A 12,556-nucleotide genomic window follows, 5' to 3' on the forward strand; every position below is an offset into this window, starting at 1 on the left:
AAAATTTTAAAAACACTCCCCCCACCAACAAAACTATCTAGACACCCTTACTGTCACACATACAGTACACCGACTCCTTCACTCCCAGTCACTCCTTAAGGAGTTTCCCAAAGGATCCTCTAGGTGGTGCTCTGCCACTCATGGCAGACCAACTCTTAAAGGCAGCCAATGAAGATCTCAACGGGAGAGACGGCGTGCTCTGTGAGTTCAGGCATTGGGAACAGGAGCAGAGAACCGGATGGAACAGTCCACTTCCCAGGAGGAGACAGATAGAAGAAACACCCTTGGAAAACTAGCCAACTTCTCCTGTGATGGACCATCTCATAAAGGTGGGGAATGATGACTTCAGCAGAGGGGACAGGGCCTTGGTGACATCAGGCAGCAAGCAGGCCAGTATAGTTAATTTCCCAATCCCCCTTCTCTCCTCCATATGGTTCACGTGATAATGTGGCAACCTCACTCTCTATAGAGTCTATGTGTGGCATGCACATTTATTGCATTTAAGGAAAAAGAAGGCTGAAAATTTGATGACAGACTGCCAGGGTCATTCAATGTCATAAGAGTGAAATAAGTGAAAGGAATAACCCTGAGAAACAGCAGTTGGTGGGTTCCTCTTTAACAGCATGTACATGCTGAATTACATTCCGGCTTTAAGAGCCTAGCCACTATGGAAAGCCCTGTCATGGGAGAATAATTATGTTTCAGTAGTCGGCAACTTATCATTAGTCATCTGACTGTCTTTAGTTGCAGTGAAGTGGAATAAAAAATAAAACCGTGTAACCCATGCTGCTGGGTCAGTGTAGCTTATGCATGCTGTTAGCTGAGGGACCACACCTTGAACTGCAGCACTCAGGCCACCGAGGAGGATAAACTTTTGCACTTTTACCTGAAATTGTTATCTGAACAGGGAAATAAAGAACTTGTGACAGAGAAAGGATAAGGGCAATGTTCTTTTTATTTCATTATATATATAAAAGAATGTGTGTGTGTGTATATATATATATAACACACACACATATACTGTATATATAGGTGCATTCATTTATTTTTTAAATAATGTACAAATTCATTCAGAAAACTCTGAGGAAGTGCATCAAAGGAAACCCCTCCCACCACAGAATCTCTTAATGCAGAAGCTGACTGCCTGTCAAAAGCCATGACCGTGCAGTTTAAAGCCGCCGCAAAACGTTCAGTCGAGGTAATGCTTCCGTTTTCCTTCCCCTGTACTACTCTTTTTTTTTTTTTTTTGTTATTTCAGAAAGAAAAAAAAAAAAAAAGCTTGCAAAGTGCCATTAATTTAGTTTTCCTGTTTTTTTTTTTTTTCCCCCCACTTCCTTTTCCTTTTGGGAAGGGTTGCTTTGTATTAACTAAAACAAGCCGTTACATCCGGAGCGACACTGGCAGCGCCGCGCTTCTGTGGCTCGGTTTATTTCTGCAGTGAATGTTCACGTTTTGCTTTCCAGAGACTTGTCCTCCTTCCCAAGCTATCTTGGGTTTCCCTTGCCAAGTTTGCTTTATAGGTTGAAAATGGAAATCCTTATTTAGAAAAGGTTGTTTTAGATAAACTGTCGTGGTCTGATGTAAAAATTAGTTTTAGTTTAATAGCTGAAAAGTATAGCCCATACTCCATCCACGTGCTTGCTAGGCTGGTGCCCTCTTCCCTCCTCCCCTCCTCTAGCATTCGCTGACTTGCCATGTAATTACAGCATGCAAAGCAGACAGACAACGACATGATCAGCAGTTAGCAAGTACGTCGGATGCTCAGCATGAAAGGCTTGACTGTTTTATTCTAAAATTAATTCCCTAGGATGCTGGCTTACTTTTAAGCAACTTTTCATTTCTTCCGGCCAGAGATTTCCCATCTCCAAATGTTATTGAGTGCTTCTTACATTTAACAGTAACCAATGTAAAAGTTATTTAAAACATATTTACTTGAGGGTACATTTTAAATAATAGCATCAGAGGATGATGTGAAAAATGTATGCCTATGATGGAAATTCTGCAATCCACCTTTAATTCTTTTGGGGTCATTTTTAAAAGGTTTGGCAACCTTTACTTGCCTACAAAGGAATTTAGGGACCTAAAAAGGCTGTAGGCACCTAAAACTGATTTTCAGCTGGTGTGTTTTGGGCTGTCAAAATCATAAGATGCATAGATTTCGGCATCTAGAAAATAAATGTATAGCCAGGGCAAGCCTAGAGGTCAATATTCAAGATATTTGACCTAAGTTTTGGGAATTAGCTAAACAAATCTGTGGGGTTAAAAATATCCCCCCTCCCCACTGAGCTGATCCATTTGTATGGGCAAACCATTGCCTGCACAACATTTAGCCATATAGGAAGGGGGTGGAGTTTGAGGTGTTCATGGGGGTGTAGTTACACTTTAGCTGGGCAACACTGACCTTAACTGGACGAGTCTGGTCATATTGGATGCCTGTCCAGAAGTTAGGCAGATAACTTTATCTGGGTATATGTTGCTGCTGAATATCTGGGTAATGTCACTTGGCTAACTTTCCTGCTCCCTCTGTTATCAATTTTCTACTGTTTAGTTAGTATTTTTAGCTCACATCTTTTCACTGGTAGCTCAAGGCATGTTGGATTCAGGTACATTAGGTATTTTTACTGACCACAGAGGGCTCTCAGTCTTTGTACTTGAGACAACGGAAGGCGAAGTGATTTGCCCTAGGTCACAAGGAGTGGGGGTGGGACTTAAATTCTGGCTTCCCTCTGTTCTAATCACCAGGCTTAGGCTACTAGCTGCAGAAATTTAGAACTACAACTTAAGTAAATATATGAATAGGCTTTTGAAAATTAGCACACAGCTTGGATTGGTTTATTTTTTAGCAAGTGTTTGGCGGCGTTATTAGTGTTTGTTGGTGGCATTCATGTTTGTTGGTGGTAAGCCTGTGAAAATACAGTAGACTTCCTTGATATTTGGTGGTGATATTAGTGTTTTTTTCGGTCTGGATTATTTGGCGGCCCAGGAGCCAAGGTCAATAGCAGAGAAGGATGATAAGGAGGAGGTGGTATCCTGAAGAAAGGATATATAGGCTCCAAATTCATTTTTTTCAACCTGTCTGATGAACTAGTGCTCACTAGATATAGGTTTAACAAACACATTATTTTACATCTCAGTTAGATGTTAAGGCAGGACTTGGAAAAATCTAATGCAGAGAAAGAAGCGTTGCCCATGGACGTAAAAAGTCACCAGTGCCTTGGGCTTTGCTAGTCACATGCAGTTCTCAGACAACAGCTGGTGACACCACAGGGATTGCCCGGTCAGTTACTTCTCACTATATTTAACTGTTTCTGTGTAGTTTTCTCAGGAGAACTAACTAGTATTTATTTTGATTTATCTTAAGGAATACATCATCAACAGCAAACCATGAGAGAATTTTGTGATACAGCTTAGTACGTAGATAGCAATCAGGCCACCAGATGCTATTGAAAGAAATTCAGGAACAGGAAATATCTTCTACCCTCTCAATATTCAATGCCACCATCCCATTACTGATTATGTAGCTAAGTATCCCAGCTCCTGCCTTGATGTTTTCCTTCTCACGTAGTCTTACCTGAATTAACTTCTCTTTGAGAGTGGCCCTGGGATGGGGAGTGTGTGCTCCCACACATGACACACCCATGCTCAGAAGGTGCCAACTCAACAAAAAGATGTCTCTTCTATTTGCTTGTCCCTCTGCCTGGTAAAGCACCGGCATTCAGCTGACTACATAACTGAGAGCAGAGAAGCAGAAGAAAAGGACCCCCCTCTTTCCCAACCCTTACATGTTCAAAGGAGGGCCCCCTTTCCATGCCCACCTGGTGCCACTTTCGTCTTGGCTCCATCCATGCACAGTATCCCCCCCCCCCCCCCCCATGAATCTGGAGAAAATCCAAAGTTGGTACAGGGAAAAAAACTATCCACATTGGATCCACAAATTCTGGAGCAGATCCACAGATGCCTTGAAATCCAAAACACATTTCCTCAGATTTGCTTCAGATATTTAGAGCAGTCACTACTCACCCAGGGCCTGATTTTAAAAAGCATTTACACGTGTAAAACTGGGCTTTACTTGAGAAAATGCACTTTACTTGAGCAAGTGGGCTTCTGAAAATTGCTACAACCTATGTCCTTGAAATGTCCATAGGATTTGCTTGCGAGTGCAATTTACAAGTGTAATTGGCTTTTGAAAATTGCTATGATAGTCATTACATTTACACTTGTAAATCCTTTTGAAAATTCTCCTGTGAGGTTTTTTGTCATAAATTCAGCTTTTTTTCATCTTGAAGAGGCTCATTGAGTAAATCGGCAAGTTTGTTGAACAGGACGGTGAGCTTCTAGCAAAGAGATATGCATATTTTCATTCCTCTTTAGTAACAGGAGTGGAATTCCCTGAGTCTACAAACCCTCCTCCCTTCCTGGAGACAGAGAGAAAGAGATTGTGAGAGAGAGGGAAAAGTGGGTTCAGGGGTGCACTTGAGCAAGTAGAGGGCTTAGAGGAAATTCTTTGGCATATCAACAATAAAAAAAAATTCAAAAGCCAGGCACCATGCTCGATGACTGAGATTCATTTCAGTGATCACAATCACCTGAAAGAATCATCGATCATCTGTCAGCTCCCGGTTCATACATAAGCCGCTCATTCTCTATAATGAAAAATACTTGCACTGAGATTATCTGCTAGAGTTTATTTTGCATTATGGGTGATTGGCTTATGACTTGACCACTGGTGGCTCACATATTGGATGATATTTTGGATTGTTACCAACCACAATTGGGAAATCTTTTATTTGCAAAACACTTTCAAGAAAATATACAAAAAAAAAAAAGAATTGCAAAATGGACCTTGATCCTGGTTTCATCCTGCAGAAGAACTTTTTTAGGTTGTGTGAGTGAAGGTCCTAGCTAACAAATTTTCAGTAATATCATTAGAGTGGATTGGTAAACCCTGAAAATCTGTGGGACTTTGAAGCATTAATTGAGACACCTAAAATAGCTACACTTTTTTATTTATTTGGTTTTATTATCCGTCTTTTGGAACAAGAAAATCTCCCAGGAAAGCTACAACATATTGTAATGGCAAGTCACAGTCAGAGACTAGTGGGTGAAGAAGGTGGATAAAGTATGAACATCTGTACATGCAAAAGGTTTGGTGAATTGCTTGCAAAAATGAAATGTTAATGCAATGAAAGTGATGCACTGCCTATGGATGAACTGCCTAGCTTTAAGCAATCTGATATAATAAATTACTCTTACATACCAGGGTACTATAATCAAACTGTTCTTTTGTACACCCCCACTGTCCATTTCTGTAAAAATAAAAAAAATGTACAAGGTCGTAATGCAGCATTTTAGGTAATTTTTTAATATGCAGAGGGCAGGCCTGGATTTCTCAATAGGTATACTGGGCCTGTCCCGAGGGTGACAAAAATCTAAGGAGCAGCCGGCTGGCTGAAGATTTACTGCCTTCCAGCTGTGCTGAATCTCACTCAGCATAAAACAGCTCTCTGCTAATTGATTCAGCCCCTCCTCTCACAGTCAGTATTCAAGGAACTGGCCTGGATCAGACAGCACAAAGGGAATCATTTTGGGGATGTTAGAGGCGACTGAATGGGGTTTCACTAGGGGATTAGTTGGTGGTCATGTCTCTGTGAGAGAGAGAAAGAGGGCAATGAGAGGGAGGCAGTGTTTTTGTGTTTGAGAGAGAAGGGAGGTGCTGTGTGTGTGTGTGCGTGTGTGTCTATGCCAGATTGTTCTTTGTCTGTCATTTTGGAGTGGATTGAATCCTGGATGGGTACATGATAGTCTTGTTGATGAATCTGGTTTGAGGGGTTTCGTTTTAATGGGGGGTAGGGGTGATTTTTATGGTTATGAATGACTGTTACATTGATTGTAATTTTTATAATAGTGCATGATGTTTGTGAACTGCTCTGGCCAGATCTGGTATCTGTTGTGTGTAATATAAGAAACAAGAAATAAAATGAGACAGAGGAGAACCAGAATATTTATTTATTTATTTATTTATTTAAGGTTTTTCTATACCGGCATTCATGATAAGATCATATCATGCCGGTTTACATATAACAGGGGGTGCAAAAACTGTTCTTTTAACAAGTGCAACGGAAGCAAAAGTTACAATAAAACAAGGTTGTAGAACTGGGAGAGGAAGGAAATAAGGATAGTAGCGTAAAAATTTACAGAGGTAACTTATTTACATTGTGCAGTGATGTCTCTTTATGGATATTAACATTGTGCAGTGAGGTCTCTCAATGGATATTTGACTCCGGAAAGGCTTGCCTGAATAGCCAAGTCTTAAGTTTTTTTTTGAATGTTGGTAAGCAGGGTTCAAGTCTAAGGTCCGGTGGTAAGGTATTCCAAAGAGAGGGGCCCGCTGTAGAAAAGGCCCGGTCTCTGAGTGCCTTATGGAGTGTAGATTTAGTTGGAGGAACGGTCAGGGAGCCTTTGTAGGCGTCTCTGATAGGTCTGGATGATGAGTGCATTCTGAGGGGGATTTGGAGGTTGAGAGGGGCCTGTGAGTGGATGGATTTGTGGATGATGGTGATGGACTTGTGTAGGATTCTGTAGTGTATTGGCAGCCAGTGAAGATTAGATAGAATTGGCGAGATGTGGTCTCTTCTTCTGGAATTTGTCAGAATTCTGGCTGCCGCGTTCTGTAGCATCTGAAGTGGTTTTATGTATGAGGCTGGGAGACCTAGCAATATTGAATTGCAGTAGTCCATCTTGGAGAAAATTACTGATTGCAAGACTGTTCTGAAGTCATGAAAGTGTAGTAGTGGTTTCATTCTCTTGATTACCTGCAGCTTGTAGAAGCAGTTCCTGGTTGTATTGTTTATAAATGCTTTTAGGTTCAGGTGTTTGTCTATTACTACCCCTAGGTCTCTTGCATGTGTAGCAATGGTGTTAACTGTTGCAGAGTGTGGGGAGTTGCTATTTTCAGGGGAGATGAGGAGGAGTTCTGTTTTGGCCGAGTTTAGAATCAGGTTTAGGTTAGCGAGGAGTTGGTTGATCTCTTGTAGGCAGTTTTCCCAGTATTTGAGGGTTTTAGAGATGGTTTCTTTGATGGGTATCAAGATTTGTACGTCGTCGGCATATAAGAAATGTTTTAGTTGTAGGTTGGTTAACAGTTGGCATAGAGGAAGAAGGTATATGTTGAAAAGGGTTGGGGATAGTGAGGAGCCTTGAGGAACTCCTTGTGAGGAATTGTAGCAGGGAGATTCTTTATTATTGATTTTAACTTTGTAGCCTCTGTTACAGAGGAAAGACTTGAACCAAGTGTAAGCAGAGCCTGTAATTCCAATGTCTGAAAGGCGGTTGAGGAGGGTGGCATGATTGACCGTATCGAAGGCTGCTGACAAGTCCAGTAGGATTAGTAGGAACGATTGTCCTTTGTCCAAGCCCATGGTGAGATGGTCAGTTAGTGATAAGAGAAGAGTTTCAGTGCTTAAGGTCTTGCGGAACCCGTATTGTGTGGGGTGAAGTATTTCATGATCTTCGAGGTAGGTAGAGAGTTGCGAATTGACCAGTTTTTCCAGGATCTTTGCTACAAAGGGTAGATTTGAGATTGGGCGGAAGTTGTTTGGGTTCATGGGGTCCAGATCTGGTTTCTTTAGTAGAGGTTTAAGAGAAGCTGTTTTTAGTGCCTCTGGGAAGATTCCCTGTGTTAAGGAGCAGTTTATAATGTCCGCAAGTGGTTTAGAGATGGTTTCGGGTATTAACAGAAGAAGTTTTGACGGTATTAGATCGAAGGGATGCGATGAAGGTTTCATTTTCTTTAGCAGGGATTGGATCTCTAAGGCGGTGGTAGGTTCAAACGTGTCCAGTGAGATGGTCTTGTTGGGGATGTGTAGGGGGTTAGTCAGAGGGGTGGGGTTAGGTGGGAGGAGGGTTAAGAGATTGGAGATTTTATTTTGGAAAAATAGGGCTAGTTCATTTGCTTTAGCTTGTGCTTGTTCACTAGGGAAGGAATGAGAGTTAGGTTGAGTTAGTTCGGATACGTAGGAGAAGAGGGCTCTTGCGTCAAAGATAATGTCGTGGATCTTGAGAGCGTGGAAATCTCTTTTTGCCTTTAGAGTGTTGTTCCTGTAATGGTTGAGGGCAGATTTGTAAGTAGACAGGGTACTGGCACAAGGGGTTTTGCGCCATAGGCTTTCCTTTTTTCTGAGGGTTTGTTTGAGTTTCCGTAGGTCCTTGGTGAACCATGGTTGTCTCTTATGTGAATTCAGGTTGAGTATTTTTGTTGAAAGAGGACATAATTTATTTGCTATTTCCTCTGTGATATTGCTCCAGGATGATATGGCTGCGTTGGGGTCTGCAAGGTTTAAGTTTGGAAGTTCTTTAGCCAGGTGGAGGTTAAGGTCATCGGAAGAGCAAGATCTTCTGTAAGGGAATGGAGATTGAGGGGATTGAGGTTTGTGGGTTTCTGTCATTAAGAAGGTGGCAGAGATTAATGAGTGATCTGACCATGGGACTGGAGTGCAAATGGGATGTGATGAGTGCTTGATGCCGGAGTTTGTGAAAATGAGGTCCAGAGTGTGGCCTGCCTTGTGGGTGGGCTTACTGATAATCTGTTGGAAGCCCAAGGCTGAGAGTGTGGAGAGGAGGGTTTCACAGTTGGTTGTGAGTGTGGTGTTATTGACATGAAGGTTGAAATCTCCTAGGATCAAGGCGGGGGAGTCCAGGTTTATGTGTTTTGCAATTACTTCTATTATGATGGAGGCATCTGCGTCTAGGAGTCCAGGAGGGGCATAGACTAAGAGGATTTGGAGTTCGTTGGTTTTGAATAGGCCTATTTCCAATTTTGAGTCTGATTTTATTGGGAGTTGGGAGGCTCTCAGTTCTTTTTTGGTTGCTAGCAGTAGGCCTCCTCCCCTTTTCTTTAATCGGGGGAGGGAGAAGAAGTCGTACATCTGTGTGGGTAGTTGATTTATTAGGGTTATATCTGTTGGTTTAAGCCAAGTTTCTGTTATGGCACAGATGTCCGGTTTGTTGTCTAAGAGATAGTCATTGAGTATCAGAGTTTTCTTAGTGATAGATTGTGCGTTGAAGAGAGTTAGGGTGAATAGCGAGAGACCTAGTAGTTGGCTGAAAGGGGTGAGTAAGATCGGAATGAGGGTTTTGGAGGAGCGTGGCTGCGGTTGCATTGTTGCTTTATCTGTGTTGCGGAAGCTGCGGTGAAGAATAGGGATTGAGAATTCTGGTGGCATGGTGGTCTAGTTGTGCTATCAATGACGGGATGGATGCTGGATGTAGATTGGCAGAGGCTGGATGGGTGCTGGATGGATGACTGTTGATGCTGGAGGGTGCTGGATGGATGTTGCAGGAGGCTGAATGGGTGCTGGATGGATGTTGCAGGAGGCTGAATGGGTGCTGGATGGATGACTGTTGATGCTGGAGGGTGCTGGATGGATGTTGCAGGAGGCTGAATGGGTGCTGGATGGAAGTTGCAGGAGGCTGAATGGGTGCTGGATGGATGACTGTTGATGCTGGAGGGTGCTGGATGGATGTTGCAGGAGGCTGAATGGGTGCTGGATGGATGTTGCAGGAGGCTGAATGGGTGCTGGATGGATGACTGTTGATGCTGGAGGGTGCTGGATGGATGTTGCAGGAGGCTGAATGGGTGCTGGATGGAAGTTGCAGGAGGCTGAATGGGTGCTGGATGGATGACTGTTGATGCTGGAGGGTGCTGGATGGATGTTGCAGGAGGCTGAATGGGTGCTGGATGGAAGTTGCAGGAGGCTGAATGGGTGCTGGATGGATGACTGTTGATGCTGGAGGGTGCTGGATGGATGTTGCAGGAGGCTGAATGGGTGCTGGATGGATGTTGCAGGAGGCTGAATGGGTGCTGGATGGATGACTGTTGATGCTGGAGGGTGCTGGATGGATGTTGCAGGAGGTTGGATGGGTGCTGGATGGATGACTGTTGATGCTGGAGGGTGCTGGATGGATGTTGCAGGAGGCTGAATGGGTGCTGGATGGAAGTTGCAGGAGGCTGGATGGGTGCTGGATGGATGACTGTTGATGCTGGAGGGTGCTGGATGGATGTTGCAGGAGGCTGAATGGGTGCTGGATGGATGTTGCATCTGTGATACCAATGGGTATCACATGGGTGCTGGATGGATGACTGTTGATGCTGGAGGGTGCTGGATGGATGTTGCAGGAGGCTGAATGGGTGCTGGATGGATGTTGCATCTGTGATACCAATGGGTATCACATGGGTGCTGGATGGATGACTGTTGATGCTGGAGGGTGCTGGATGGAAGTTGCAGGAGGCTGAATGGGTGCTGGATGGATGACTGTTGATGCTGGAGGGTGCTGGATGGATGTTGCAGGAGGCTGAATGGGTGCTGGATGGATGACTGTTGATGCTGGAGGGTGCTGGATGGATGTTGCAGGAGGCTGAATGGGTGCTGGATGGATGACTGTTGATGCTGGAGGGTGCTGGATGGATGTTGCAGGAGGCTGGATGGGTGCTGGATGGATGACTGTTGATGCTGGAGGGTGCTGGATGGATGTTGCAGGAGGCTGAATGGGTGCTGGATGGAAGTTGCAGGAGGCTGGATGGGTGCTGGATGGATGACTGTTGATGCTGGAGGGTGCTGGATGGATGTTGCAGGAGGCTGAATGGGTGCTGGATGGAAGTTGCAGGAGGCTGGATGGGTGCTGGATGGATGACTGTTGATGCTGGAGGGTGCTGGATGGATGTTGCAGGAGGCTGGATGGGTGCTGGATGGAAGTTGCAGGAGGCTGGATGGGTGCTGGATGGATGACTGTTGATGCTGGAGGGTGCTGGATGGATGTTGCAGGAGGCTGGATGGGTGCTGGATGGATGACTGTTGATGCTGGAGGGTGCTGGATGGATGTTGCAGGAGGCTGAATGGGTGCTGGATGGAAGTTGCAGGAGGCTGGATGGGTGCTGGATGGATGACTGTTGATGCTGGAGGGTGCTGGATGGATGTTGCAGGAGGCTGAATGGGTGCTGGATGGACGTTGCAGGAGGCTGGATGGGTGCTGGATGGATGACTGTTGATGCTGGAGGGTGCTGGATGGATGTTGCAGGAGGCTGGATGGGTGCGAGGATGTTGGCTGTGATTCTAGTGTGTCTCTGTTGTGGTGAGGTAGGCTGTTGAAGGGGGCCTTATTTCTATTTCCTGGGGCTCACCAAGGGGCGCACTAAGGGGCAGGCCCCTTAGGTCGCGCTCCTTCGTGCGCGCGACGCCTGGCGCGCGACGCCGCCGGTGAGTTCCGGGTATTTAAAGGGCTGTTGCCGCCCTCTGATTGGCCCGTTGTTCCTTTTAGGGGCGCGGTTCCCTTCTCGCGAGGCTCTCAGGGCCTCGTGCGGTTTGGATTTTTTTTAAGTATTGTTTTGGCTCTGTTTGTCCCCCCCTGCGCGGCTCACCTTTGCTGGAGGTAGGTGAGCAGGCTCTCGCCCCGAATGGGCCGCGCCGACCGCGCGAGCCTCGGCAGGGAGAGGAAGAGGGTAGCTGCAGGGAGCTGGAGTGCGCCGGGAAAGAACGCCGCCGGTGAGTTCCGGGGATTTAAAGGGCTGTTGCCGCCCTCTGATTGGCCCGTTGTTCCTTTTAGGGGCGCGGTTCCCTTCTCGCGAGGCTCTCAGGGCCTCGTGCGGTTTGGATTTTTTTTAAGTATTGTTTTGGCTCTGTTTGTCCCCCCCTGCGCGGCTCACCTTTGCTGGAGGTAGGTGAGCAGGCTCTCGCCCCGAATGGGCCGCGCCGACCGCGCGAGCCTCGGCAGGGAGAGGAAGAGGAAGAGGAAGAGGGTAGCTGCCTCCCTGCCCCCCCCCCCCCCCCAGTTCTCTCCCACAGTTCACCTCCCTTTCCTTTAATCTTGGATCCTGTCCGTCAGATCCAGGAACCTCCTCCCACCCCTAATTGCTCCTACCTCTTCCTCCCCTTCCTCAATACCAGAACTTCCCTCCCTAATATTCCTCTTATTCCCTCCCAGATTTTTCATCTCCTTGATCTTCCGCATCTCCTTGATCTTCCGCATCTCTCATCTCCAATCCTTCCTCCTTCTCCTTTTCCCATCCTCAGTCCTCTCAACTTTCTCTTTCCACCATCTCTGGTCTTCTCCTCCTCTCTCCTTCCTGAGATTTCCTACCCGCCCTGATAACTGAGATACCTTTTCCTCTGCCAATAAAAGGACAGTTAATTCAGACACAAGCAAGGTTTATAATGTTATAAAAGATGGAAATGTTTGTCAATATACTTCACAGTTTTCACATTTTTTGTCACGGAGTCTACCCCTAAACTGCCACAGGAAACTGTGGGGTTGTATCTTAGACCTACTCCCTGTTGTCCAACCGTACCTAGGTGGGTAAGTGTTAGGTTTGCTGCTCGGAGTTAGCAATCTGTTAGACTGTGGAGTTAGCAAATTGTTAGGGTTGCTCCTCCCTAGAGGAGGAGTTGGCAATCTGTTAGGAATCTCCCAGAGGGGAGGAGCTAGCAATCTGTTAGTGACTTTGCTAGGGTTAGCAGTCTGTTGGCAAACTGTTACAGAGTTGCTCCCCAGAGGGGAGAGGTCA

The sequence above is a fragment of the Rhinatrema bivittatum genome, chromosome 2 (genome assembly GCF_901001135.1).
Source record: "Rhinatrema bivittatum chromosome 2, aRhiBiv1.1, whole genome shotgun sequence".
In the NCBI taxonomy this organism is placed as follows: domain Eukaryota; kingdom Metazoa; phylum Chordata; class Amphibia; order Gymnophiona; family Rhinatrematidae; genus Rhinatrema; species Rhinatrema bivittatum.